This window comes from Cherax quadricarinatus, chromosome 67 (genome assembly GCF_038502225.1).
Source record: "Cherax quadricarinatus isolate ZL_2023a chromosome 67, ASM3850222v1, whole genome shotgun sequence".
NCBI classification, from domain to species: Eukaryota; Metazoa; Arthropoda; class Malacostraca; order Decapoda; family Parastacidae; genus Cherax; species Cherax quadricarinatus.
This window is the reverse complement of record NC_091358.1, coordinates 11882267-11895799: the sequence shown is the minus strand read 5'-3', so window position 1 is coordinate 11895799 and position 13533 is coordinate 11882267. Positions and strand designations below refer to the sequence as shown.

Here is a 13533-nt window from a genome sequence, read left to right as displayed (position 1 = left end):
CGCTGCTGCTGCTGCACGCTGCTGCTGAGGCGCTGCTGCTGCTGCAGGCGCTGCTGCTGCTGCAGCTGCTGCTGCTGCTGGACGCTGCTGCTGCAGGCGCTGCTGCTGCTGCAGGCTGCTGCTGCTGCTGCTGGCGGCGCTGCTGCTGCGAGGCGCTGCTGCTGCTGCAGGGCTGCTGCTGCCAGGCTGCTGCTGCGTTGCTGCTCGCAGGCACGCTGCTGCTGCTGCAGGCGCTGCTGCAGCTGCTGCTGCTGCAGGCGCTGCTGGGCGCTGCTGCTGCTGACGCTGCTGCAGCGCTGCTGCTGCCGCGCGCGCTGCGTGCTGCATGCAGATGCTGCTGCGGCGCTGCTGCTGCTGCTGCTGCTGCTGCTGCAGGCGCTGCTGCTGCTGCAGGCGCTGCTGCTGCTGCAGGCTGCTGCTGCTGCTGAGGGAGGCTGCTGCTGCACGCGCTGCTGCTGCAGGCGCTGCTGCTGCGCTGCAGGGCGCTGCTGCTGCTGCACTGCTGCTGCTGGGCGCTGCTGCAGGCGCTGCTGAGCTGCTGCTGCTGCTGAGCGCTGCTGCTGCTGAGGCACTGCTGCTGCTGCTGGAGCTGCTGCTGCTGCTGGCTTGCGCACTGCACTGCTGCTGAGGCGCTACTGAGGCGCTGCTGCTGCTGCAGGCGCTGCTGCGCTGCTAGGCGCTGCTGCACTGCTGCAGCGCTGCTGCTGCGCTGCTGGCAGCTGCTGCTGCGCTGCTGCTGCAGGCGCTGCTGCTGCTGCTGCAGGCGGCTGCTGCTGCTGTGCTGCTGCAGCACTGCTGCTGCTGTGCTGCTGCGCTGCTGCACGCTGCTGCTGCACTGCTGCTGCAGGCGCTGCTGCTGCTGCAGGGCGCTGCTGCTGCTGCTGCTGCAGGCACTGCTGGCAGCGCTGCTGCTGTGCTGCTGCGCTGCTACTACAGGCGCTGCTGCACTGCTACAGCACTACTGCTGCTCGCTACTGTAGACACTCCACACTACTACTAGTACACACTACTGGGGCTTGGGTTTGTTCCTCATCCACAACTCTATTACCAACCCCACCCTTACTCCCCAGCCAGCCCCACCTTACCTCCCCAGCCAGCCCCTTACCTTCCCGTCAGGCCAAGCCCCACCTTGCCCCTCCCCAGCCAGCCCACCTTGCTTTACTCCCCAGCCAACCTCACCTTACTCCCCAACCAACCCCACCTTACTCCCCAGCCAACCCCCTCTTACTCCCCAGCCAACCCCCTCTTACTTCCCAGCCAACCCCACCTTACTCCCCTGCCAACCCCACCTTACTCCCCAGCCAACCCCACCTTACTACCCAGCCAACCCCACCTTACTCCCCAGCCAACCCCACCGTACTCCCCAGCCAACCCAACCTTACTCCCCAGCCAACCCCACCTTACTCCCCAGCCAACCTCACCTTACTCCCCAACCAACCCCACCTTACTCCCCAGCCAACCCCACCTTACTCCCCAGCCAACCCCACCTTACTCCCCAGCCAACCCCACCTTACTCCCCAACCAACCCCACCTTACTCCCCAGCCAACCCCACCTTACTCCCCAGCCAACCCCACCTTACTCCCCAGCCAACCCCACCTTACTCCCCAGCCAACCCCACCTTACTCCCCAGCCAACCCCACCTTACTCCCCAGCCAACCCCACCTTACTCCCCAGCCAACCCCTCCTTACTCCCCAGCCAACCCCACCTTACTTCCCAGCCAACCCCACCTTACTTCCCAGCCAACCCCTCCTTACTCCCCAGCCAACCCCACCTTACTTCCCAGCCAACCCCACCTTACTCCCCAGCCAACCCCACCTTACTCCCCAGCCAACCCCACCATACTCCCCAGCCAACAACACCTTACTCCCCAGCCAACCTCACCTTACTCCCCAACCAACCCCACCTTACTCCCCAGCCAACCCCCTCTTACTCCCCAGCCAACCCCACCTTACTCCCCAACCAACCCCACCTTACTCCCCAGCCAACCCCACCTTACTCCCCAGCCAACCCCCTCTTACTCCTCAACCAACCCCACCTTACTCCCCAACCAACCCCACCTTACTCACCAACCAACCCCACCTTACTCCCCAACCAACCCCACCTTACTCCCCAACCAACCCCACCTTACTCACCAGCCAACCCCACCTTACTCCCCGGCCAACCCCACCTTACTCCCCAACCAACTCCACCTTACTCCCCAACCAACCCCACCTTACTCCCCAACCAACCCCACCTTACTCCCCAACCAACCCCACCTTACTCCCCAACCAACCCCACCTTACTCCCCAACCAACCCCACCTTACTCCCAACCATCCCCACCTTACTCCCAACCAACCCCACCTTACTCCCCAACCAACCCCACCTTACTCCCCAACCAACCTCACCTTACTCCCCAACCAACCCCACCTTACTCCCCAGCCAACCCCCTCTTACTCCCCAGCCAACCCCACCTTACTCCCCAGCCAACCCCACCTTACTCCCCAACCAACCCCACCTTACTCCCCAGCCAACCCCACCTTACTCCCCAGCCAACCCCACCTTACTCCCCATCCAACCCCACCTTACTCCCCAGCCAACCCCACCTTACTTCCCATCCAACCCCACCTTACTCCCCAGCCAACCCCACCTTACTCCCCAGCCAACCCCACCTTACTTCCCAGCCAACCCCACCTTACTCCCCAGCCAACCCCACCTTACTCCCCAGCCAACCCCACCTTACTCCCCAGCCAACCCCACCTTACTTCCCAGCCAACCCCACCTTACTCCCCAACCAACCCCACCTTACTCCCCAGTAAACCCCACCTTACTCCCCAGCCAACCCCACCTTACTCCCCAGCCAACCCCACCTTACTTCCCAGCCAACCCCACCTTACTTCCCAGCCAACCCCACCATACTCCCCAGCCAACCCCACCTTACTCCCCAACCAACCCCACCTTACTCCCCAGCCAACCCCACCTTACTTCCCCGCCAACCCCACCTTACTCCTCAACCAACCCCACCTTACTCCCCAACCAACCCCACCTTACTCACCAGCCAACCCCACCTTACTCCCCAGCCAACCCCACCTTACTCCCCAACCAACCCCACCTTACTCCCCAGCCAACCCCACCTTACTCCCCAACCAACCCCACCTTACTCCCAACCAACCCCACCTTACTCCCCAACCAACCCCACCTTACTCCCCATCCAACCCCACCTTACTACCCAACCACCCCCACCTTACTCCCCAACCAACCCCACCTTACTCCCCAACCAACTCCACCTTACTCCCCAACCAACCCCACCTTACTCACCAGCCAACCCCACCTTACTCCCCAACCAACCCCACCTTACTCCCCAACCAACCCCACCTTACTCCCCAACCAACCCCACCTTACTCCCCAACCAACCCCACCTTACTCCCCAACCAACCCCACCTTACTCCCCAACCAACCCCACCTTAATACCCAACCAACCCCACCTTACTCCCCAACCATCCCCACCTTACTCCCAACCAACCCCACCTTACTCCCCAACCAACCCCACCTTACTCCCCAACCAACCCCACCTTACTCCGCAACCAACCCCACCTTACTCCCCAACCAACCCCAACTTACTCCCCAACCAACCCCACCTTACTCCCAACCAACCCCACCTTACTCCCCAACCAACCCCACCTTACTCCCCAACCAACCCCATCTTACTCCCCAACCAACCCCACCTTACTCCCCAACCAATCCCACCTTACTCCCCAACCAACCCTACCTTACTCCCCAACCAACACCACCTTACTCTCCAACAACCCCACCTTACTCCCCAACCAACCCCACCTTACTCCCCAACCAACCCCACCTTACTCCCCAACCAACCCCATCTTACTGACCAACCCCATCTTACTCCCCAACCAATCCCACCTTACTCCCCAACCAACCGTACCTTACTCCCCAACCAACCGTACCTTACTCCCCAACCAACCCCACCTTACTCCCCAACCAACCCCACCTTACTCCCCAACCAACCCCATCTTACTCCCCAACCAACCCCATCTTACTCCCCAACCAACCCCACCTTACTCCCCACCCAACCCCACCTTACTCCCCAACCAACCCCACCTTACTCCCCAACCAACCCCACCTTACTCCCCAACCACGTAAATTTCCTGGAGATGGACTGAACACGTCATCTCCAGGCTGAGGGACTGAACACATCTCCAGGCTGAGGGACTGAACACATCAACTCCAGGCTGAGGGACTGAACACATCAACTCCAGGCTGAGGGACTGAACACATCAACTCCAGGCTGAGGGACTGAACACATCTGCAGGCTGGGGGACTGAACACATCATCTGCAGGCTGAGGGACTGAACACATCATCTCCAGGCTGAGGGGCTGAACACATCATCTCCAGGCTGAGGGACTGAACACGTCACCTCCAGGCTGAGGGACTGAACACATGTCCATGCTGAGGGACTGAACACATCTCCATGCTGAGGGACTGAACACATCATCTCCATGCTGAGGGACTGAACACATCATCTCCAGGCTGAGGGATTGAACACATCTCCAGGCTGAGGGACTAAACACGTCATCCCCAGGCTGCGGGACTGAACACATCATCTCCAGGCTGAGGGACTGAACACATCATCTCCAGGCTGAGGGACTGAACACATCATCTGCAGGCTGAGGGACTGAACACATCATCTCCAGGCTGAGGGACTGAACACATCATCTCCAGGCTGAGGGACTGAACACATCATCTCCAGGCTGAGGGACTGAATACATCATCTCCAGGCTGAGGGACTGAACACATCATCTGCAGGCTGAGGGACTGAACACATCATCTCCAGGCTGAGGGACTGAACACATCATCTCCAGGCTGAGGGACTGAACACATCATCTGCAGGCTGAGGGACTGAACACATCATCTCCAGGCTGAGGGACTGAACACATCATCTCCAGGCTGAGGGACTGAACACATCATCTCCAGGCTGAGGGACTGAATACATCATCTCCAGGCTGAGGGACTGAACACATCATCTCCAGGCTGAGGGACTGAACACATCATCTCCATGCTGAGGGACTGAACACATCATCTCCAGGCTGAGGGACTGAACACATCATCTCCAGGCTGAGGGACTGAACACATCATCTGCAGGCTGAGGGACTGAACACATCATCTCCATGCTGAGGGACTGAAGACATCATCTCCAGGCTGAGGGACTGAACACATCATCTCCAGGCTGAGGGACTGAACACATCATCTGCAGGCTGAGGGACTGAACACATCATCTCCAGGCTGAGGGACTGAACACATCATCTCCAGGCTGAGGGACTGAAGACATCATCTCCAGGCTGAGGGACTGAACACATCATCTCCAGGCTGAGGGACTGAACACATCATCTCCAGGCTGAGGGACTGAACACATCATCTCCAGGCTGAGGGACTGAACACATCATCTCCAGGCTGAGGGACTGAACACATCTCCAGGCTGAGGGACTGAACACATCATCTCCAGGCTGAGGGACTGAACACATCATCTCCAGGCTGAGGGACTGAACACATCATCTCCAGGCTGAGGGACTGAACACATCATCTCCAGGCTGAGGGACTGAGCACATCATCTCCAGGCTGAGGGACTGAACACATCATCTCCAGGCTGAGGGACTGAACACATCATCTCCAGGCTGAGGGATTGAACACATCATCTCCAGGCTGAGGGACTGAACACATCATCTCCAGGCTGAGGGACTGAACACATCATCTCCAGGCTGAGGGACTGAACACATCATCTCCAGGCTGAGGGACTGAACACATCATCTCCAGGCTGAGGGACTGAACACATCATCTCCAGGCTGAGGGACTGAACACATCATCTCCATGCTGAGGGACTGAACACATCATCTCCAGGCTGAGGGACTGAACACATCATCTCCAGGCTGAGGGACTGAACACATCATCTCCAGGCTGAGGGACTGAACACATCATCTCCAGGCTGAGGGACTGAACACATCATCTCCAGGCTGAGGGACTGAACACATCATCTCCAGGCTGAGGGACTGAACACATCATCTCCAGGCTGAGGGACTGAACACATCATCTCCAGGCTGAGGGACTGGTCACTCGTTAAAAATTTTTGGAAAGGTGTATGCTTCTTAAATGAGAGTTAATTTTTATGTATTTTCATGTCCTGAATCCAAATATCACCTTGAAAAATGCGTATTGGCTATAAGTTCAAAGATACGAGTCATAATATTTGATTATTTTATTTTAACGTAAAATGTGTGTCAGTTTTTTTTTAAGGTAATTCGTACCTACTCTCTGCCTGTTTGCTTTACGCTTGTAGTTAATTTATTTTATGCCTTTGCAAACAGTATATTTAGTGGGCTGAAGAATCATCTCTTACGAATATCCAGCAATAGTTTGCAAGCATTCTTGTGCCCCATTTGCCATGGTACCATTTTTCCATGGTTGAAATATCTTAGTGAAACCTTTCACCATGTTCGTCACTAACTGCCTCACAGTTCGCTGGAAAAAAGTCTAAATGTGAGTCCAGAAAGTTTATTTTAAGGACATGTTACATCACATGTTCTTGTAAGCCTTGATGAGGTTTTGAAATCTCATCAGCTGCTAGGAGAGTCCACTGTTGAAGACAAGAGCCTAGCAGCTGTGCCTTATTTTTGGGTCGTTGCAGATCCCTAACAAGGTCATGGAGTTCCCCTTTTGTTATGAGATATGGCCTATAGTAGTGTGCTTCATCAAAGTTTCGGCCACTGTGTAGTCCAGCACTGTCATCCTTCTCCCTCCTTACCACTTTCAACTGACTCGAAGGATACCGAAGTTGGTGCATCAGGATCAGGTAGACCTCCATGGGGAACTAGGCGAATAACTGATAGAATGTTTAAATTTTTAATGGACCCCTTTTTTTGTTTTGACAACCCCTTTTGAACTGAAGGTACCATGCAGAAACAACAAATGTTGGTATGGTCTGTTGGCTCCCGCCATGTCACTGGCACCGCAAAAGGCATTCCTTTCCTCTTCCTGTTCAACCGTTTGGCGAAGGTACAATTGTCGCAGGATATGTGTGGAGCCCAGTTCTTATCCTGGTCACCAATCTTTCATCCAAAATATACGTAGGTGATATACCTTTCTAAACATAGTTATACGGCATTTTGGTGATGCAAAGGTCACCTCAGTTTACCTGGAGAGAGTTCCGGGGGTCAACGCCCCCGCGGCCCGGTCTGTGACCAAGTCTCATGGTGGATCAGAGCCTGGTAAACCAGGCTGTTACTGCTGGCTGCACGCAATCCAACGTACGAGCCACAGCCCGGCTGGTCAGGTACCGACTTTAAGTGCCTGTCCAGTGCCTGCTTGAAGACAGCCAGGGATCTATTGGTAATCCCCCTTCTGTATGCTGGGAGGCAGTTGAACAGTCTCGGACCCCTGACACTTGTTGTTTTGTCTCTTAACGTGCTAGTGACACCCCTGCTTTTCATTGGGGGGATGTTGCATCGTCTACCGAGTCTTTTGCTTTCGTTGTGAGTGATTTTCGTGTGCAAGTTCGGTACTAGTCCCTCTAGGATTTTCCATGTGTATATAATCATGTATCTCTCCCGCCTGCATTGCAGGGAGTACAGGGAGTGCACAAATGTAGCAAAAGTTGTCTGCCCTATTCACACAAGTATGAGGCATCTGAAAGAAGAAAAACAATTAGAAGATACACAGAAAATTTATTCATTAATTTATCATTATAATACAGAGCATGACAGCTAAGCAGAAGTATTTATATTCAGTAGGAAAATAAAATTAATATGCCTCACATGTATATCAATAGCTTCCTCAGTGAATATTTATTATAAGTTTAAAAAGCGTTTGGCTAAGAAAATCACCTACCTTTCACCTCAAAATATAAACTTGCACATCACAACCACCTTCTATGACTGCTGGAACAATAATGAAGGTCAGTGAGACTGTGAGTGTGGTAAGAAACACACTGCCACAAGTCTGTTGGAACATGTTGTGACACGTAGGTGTATATTAAAAAGTAGAGCTAACAAACAATTTTAACTATGATATTCATTATCAGTAACCTAAAATTAGTTGGAAATTGCTACTCTGGTCTCGGAAGCATTTTGGCTGTTGACCCGTGAATTACCTCAAACTCCTTTACATCTTCCACTGTTTTCTGCATTGAACCAAGTACGAAAAAGCACTTGAATTACTAATGGTTGAAGTCCCTTGAGTTGTACTTCCTGGAATGCAGGCGAGAAAGGTACATGATAATACGTATACACTTTGAAAATCCTAGAGGAACTAGTCCCAAATCAGCACATGGAAATCACTCCCTATGAAAGCAAAATACTCGGTAGATGATACAATATCCCCCAATGGAAATCAAGGGTGCCACGAGTACACTAAGAGACATAATAAGTGTCAGGGGTCCAATATTATTCAACTGCCTCTTAGAATACATAGGGAGGATTACCAATAGACTTCTGGCAATCTTCAAGAGGGAGCTGGACAGGCACCTAAAGTCAATACTTGACCAACCGGGCTGTGGTTCGTATGTCTATGTGCAGCCAACAGTAACAGCCTGGTTGATGAGGCCCTGATCCATTGTGAGGCCTGGTCACGGACTGGGCTGCAGAGGCATTGACCTCCGAAACCCCCTCCAGGTAAATTCCAGGTAACACACAACAGATCCCATCAAAAATGAAAATACACTGGGTTTGATCATCACAAACAGCTAAGAACTAATCAGACACATAACGATCACAAAAACAATATTCTCTGATCACAACATCATAGAAATTCAAACAAATATAAACTCGGGGGTTGGGAACTCCAGCAGTAATGTACAAGAAGGGATGTTCAGTAAATTAAACTTCAACAGCCACACAACTGACTGGAACAGAATTAACTATGAGCACACAAGATTTAACGTTTGTATTAAATATGCACCTTCGAGGAAACCTTGATCAGATATAGACAGTACATTGTAGATGGGACAAAAAATAAAAGGCGTTATCGAATTGCTTAATAACATAAATGTCACAATGAAAGAAAGATGATCTTAGAAAAGCAATCGATATAGAGCAAAATCGTAGCCTGTCATACCAAACAGAAGAAGCACAAAGGGAACAAAAAGTCATGCAGGATACTGCATGAAACCCCAGATATTTCTATACATATGGAAAATCCAGGCTAACAACTACCTTAATGAGAAGAGATTCGTATACTGACGAACAGTAAATGAGCGAAATTCTAAGACAGCAGTATGAGTCGCTAATGACAGCAGGGTGGAGAATGCAGAAACTTTTTTCATTCTGTTGAAAAGCCTCAGTACTAACTGACATTAGTACTAAGGCTATAAAATTAAAAAAAAAATGAAAATATGTCTGCTCACTCAGCACCGGAACCAGATTCAGGGAGGTAGTAGAATGACTCGAAATCGTAATGACACGATTGCTAACGCAACGGTCTGGAGTTTTGAGACTCTCTGATCGCGGGTTCTATCCCCGCCCGTGGTATGGTTAAGTAGTAGAGTACCAGACAAAAATTGCAGACCTTAACAGTTATCCTACATACAAATCTTCAACAGAGTGATGAGACGTCAGATTACATACTTTATGGAACAGCACAATCCAAACAAGCAAAGTTTTAGGACTGGAAGATTATGCCTGTCACAAATGCTGAATCAGATGAGGATTAAATCAGATGATGATCAGGCAGGACTTCAAAGAGACCTGGACAGGCTGGACACCTGGTCCAGCAACTGGCTTCTCGAATTTAACCCTGCCAAATGCAAAGTCATGAAGATCGGGGAAGGGCAAAGAAGACCGCAGACGGAGTATAGGCTAGGTGGCCAAAGACTGCAAACCGCTCAAGGAGAAAGATCTTGGGGTGAGTATAACACCGAGCTTGTCTCCGGAAGCACACATCAACCAGATAACTGCTGCAGCATATGAGCGCCTGGCAAACCTGAGAACAGCATTCTGATACCTTAGTAAGGAATCGTTCAAGACTGTACACTATGTACGTCAGGCCCATACTGGAGTATGCAGCACCTGTTTGGAACCCACACTTGATCAAGCACGTCAAGAAATTAGAGAAAGTGCAAAGGTTTGCGACAAAGTTAGTTCCAGAGCTAAGGGGAATGTCCTACGAAGAAAGCTTAAGAGAAATCGGTCTGAAGACACTGGAGGACAGGAGGGTTAGGGGAGACATAATAACATCATACAAAATACTGCGTGGAATAGACAAGGTGGACAGAGACGGGATGTTCGAGAGAGGGGACACAGAAACAAGGGGTCACAAATCGAAGCTGAAGACCCAGATGAGTCATAGGGATGTTAGGAAGCATTTCTTCAGCCATAGAGTAGTCAGGAAGTGGAATAGCCTAGCAAGTGATGTAGTGGAGGCAGGAACCATACATAGCTTTAAGATGAGGTATGATAAGCTCATGGAGCAGGGAGAGAGAGGACCTAGTAGCACTCAGTGAAGAGGCGGGGCCAGGAGCTGAGTCTCGACCCCTGCAACCACAATTAGGTGAGTACTGACAGAATTACAAGGGTGTTGGAAGAAAAGCAGAATGTAAATGTGATATACATGTTAACAGGAAAATGTGATCCTCTCCGATATCTGCTTAACAGCCTGCCTGGGCAGCCCTGGTTCACTGCTTACTCTGATTGCCATGGTGCTCTGTTGGACCTGGCCAAATATGCTTCTGTCCAGTCTACGATCCAGATGTTAGGAGAGGTTAACCTGTCTCAGTCATTAATTGATGGAGAGTGGATGTTAAGAGAGGTCATGCTATCTATCCAGCAGATGAGTACTTACCTGGAGTCTTTGAGTGGAGTGTTATAGTTTACCAACATGGTTCATTTAGTTTTGAGAATTGATGTTTTTATAGAATTAAGGTTTGTAAAGGAGGAGGTTTCAATTCTCAAGGAAGATAATAAGAAATTTAAAATTTGTTTGGGTAAGTGTAATGATAAGTAGAAAGTGGTTGACATTAATAAAGAGAAACATAGCAATAATGAAGGGGGGAAAATGTTATCAGTAATTAAGACGGTTTGCTGAAAAAAGTTGGAAGATGAGATTGAAGAAGGTTAAAGTAGGATTGAAAAAGTGAAATTGCTATACTATTCAACAGTATGAGTGTACAGCTGTTGACAAGGAAAAAAGTGGGACAAAATCCTCTACAAGTAAAAATATGGATATACTCATTGTCAATGACAAGATCCATGGATAGAGCATTCTGTAACATACACAGAAGGGTGAGACTGGGTATTTCCCCACGACTTATGGAAGAGATACTGTAGTTAATAGGTTAAATAACTTGTCGGGTATTATAATGGGGACAACTCCATTATTTCAGTGCTGGAGGAAATGTCAACATAGAAGTGAGGATGTGGCATTCAAAGAGTATGTTACAATTTATTCGGCATATGCCACACTCCCAAATAGGCTGCCTCCCAACCAGCAAACAGGGTGCTAAGGGTTTAATGATTAATAGGGTACCCGCTGTTAAATCAATACCTTGGTTCATTGACCAGTAACAGGCAAGCCCGCCAAAGCTGAAGCAACATGGTTCACTTGCAGTAAGCAATGGCAGACTTGCCTACCTGCTGGTTGAGTACAGTGCACACTAGGGTTATAACTTTTTTACTTTTTTCCAAATAAAACATCTCATGTGTCATAAAATCAATGAACTTTTGTTTAAAAACAATGAAAAAGTCCTTAATTCCTCCCAGTTTTCAAAAAAGGTCATCCCTAAATAAAAACTATGAATCACCATGTATCTGCTTTACTACTACTAAATAGCACCACAGGAAAATACTAAGTGGCAACTGTGTTGGAACTTATTCGGTCCCAAGTCCCAACAGGGTAAATACGCCGTATGAAGGCCCTAACATGTCATGGATGGAACTTCTGAGTTTGCGGGCCCTTACATCTACCCAAAACACACACATACACCCGCGTTGGCGAAGGTGGTTGGAAGGTACATTTTAATTGATAGATTTACCCTTCAAGGAAGAGGTAGGAAGTTTATACTGTTAGTAATTATTATTAGGATTATTGAGGCAGCTGTAGATAATAATAATTATGTAGACCTAAGACCTTAATTTAGGTAGTAATAGGCCGGTAATATAGGCAAACCCTAGGTTATATTAGCTAGGGAGAACTGGCAGCCCAAGTTTGAACGACGAGGCATGGGGTTTTGAGACAGCAGTGCCTCCTTTGTCTAAACTCCGAGCGAGGCACACCGCTGTGAACAGCAGGGCAGAGCCCCACGTGTCTACAAATACTAGGCCCTGGGGAAATCTGGTGGAGGCACCTCGAAGTACTTTAGATGACCTCCTCCGTCAGGCCCATACAGTAAGACAAGACCTCCCTTTCTTTCTCAGTGTTCTGGCCAGTTTCCGGGGGAAATTGCGAGCGAGTTGAACTGTGGGTCTTTGTACAGTTTGAACATCCGGAGACCAGTACGTACCGGCGTCCCCTCTTGTTGCGCTTAGAAGCTAGTGTCACTTCCTGCATAGTTAATACTAGGGGATACACACCCTTGGAATCAGGAATTTCTGAGGTGCAGGCAGGTCACTAATACCGACTGAATATTGCAGGAATTAAGGTTCCCGGCTGCACGTGGATTTGAAGGGAAAGTCCAGAGGGGCTAAAGCTTAGGGAGGTTGAAGACCGGGATATATTCTCTAACACCAAGTAAGTTAGTCCTTCATTCGTGCATGCAGGCAAGATTTCTTGCTACATCAGTCATTCATGGAAATGTGTCATATAAGCCACTTGTGAGGCTGAGGTACCAGCCTCAGGGCTCGGTGTCAGCAGAGCTTGCTAGGGTAGACAACTCACACAGAGGCAGTCCAGACAAATTTCCACAAACTCAGATTAATGAAAAATATCAGTCACCATATATTTACGTTATTAATCATACGTAGCAACTCGAAAATTACCAATTGGCAACTCTAAATACTGGCGTCTACTATTGTTATCATTTTCTCATTGTATTTCACAGAGGAGTGCATCAGTGAGCACCACTTGTCTAACAATGTATGGTGACATCCACAAAAGTATCAAAAAGTTAAGGTGCCAAGATATATATATGCACACAGTTGTCATTTGATGGCATTGACATTCCTACACCAAGTCAAACAGCAATTTACAAGTCATCATATAAAGAGGCTGCTAAATTGGAGGAGGAAATGATTGAAAATGTACAAATGGAAGAATGATCTTAACATTTCGATGAAAAGCGCATTGAGGAAAATGAGTATCAGGTATTAGTACTTAAAAATGAAAAAAAAAAAACCGAAGTAAAATTGGATGCACTGCATTTGAAAGATGGCAAGGCTGAAACTGTTGGTGAAGGAATGGCAAAAGTTATTGATGAATACAACTTATGGAATGTATTAAAGATGATCATTGCTGATACAATAAACTTTAACACGGGGAAAAAGAATGGAGCTGTTGTCAAACTCCAACGAATGTTCTCTGAGAAGGGGATTAGCAAACCACAATTTGACAGTTGTCAGCAT

The 13533-nt window shown here is 49.5% G+C and overlaps 1 long non-coding RNA gene across 1 annotated transcript in view; it reads left to right on the top strand.

Moving 5' to 3' along the window:
* The window catches only part of LOC138854692 (uncharacterized), a 70655-nt gene that overhangs the window by 34679 nt on the left and 22443 nt on the right, over nt 1–13533 (top strand). The window contains exon 2 of the long non-coding RNA XR_011393884.1: nt 12607–12703. This is a non-coding gene — a long non-coding RNA (uncharacterized lncRNA). The remainder of the gene's footprint in view (nt 1–12606; nt 12704–13533) is intronic.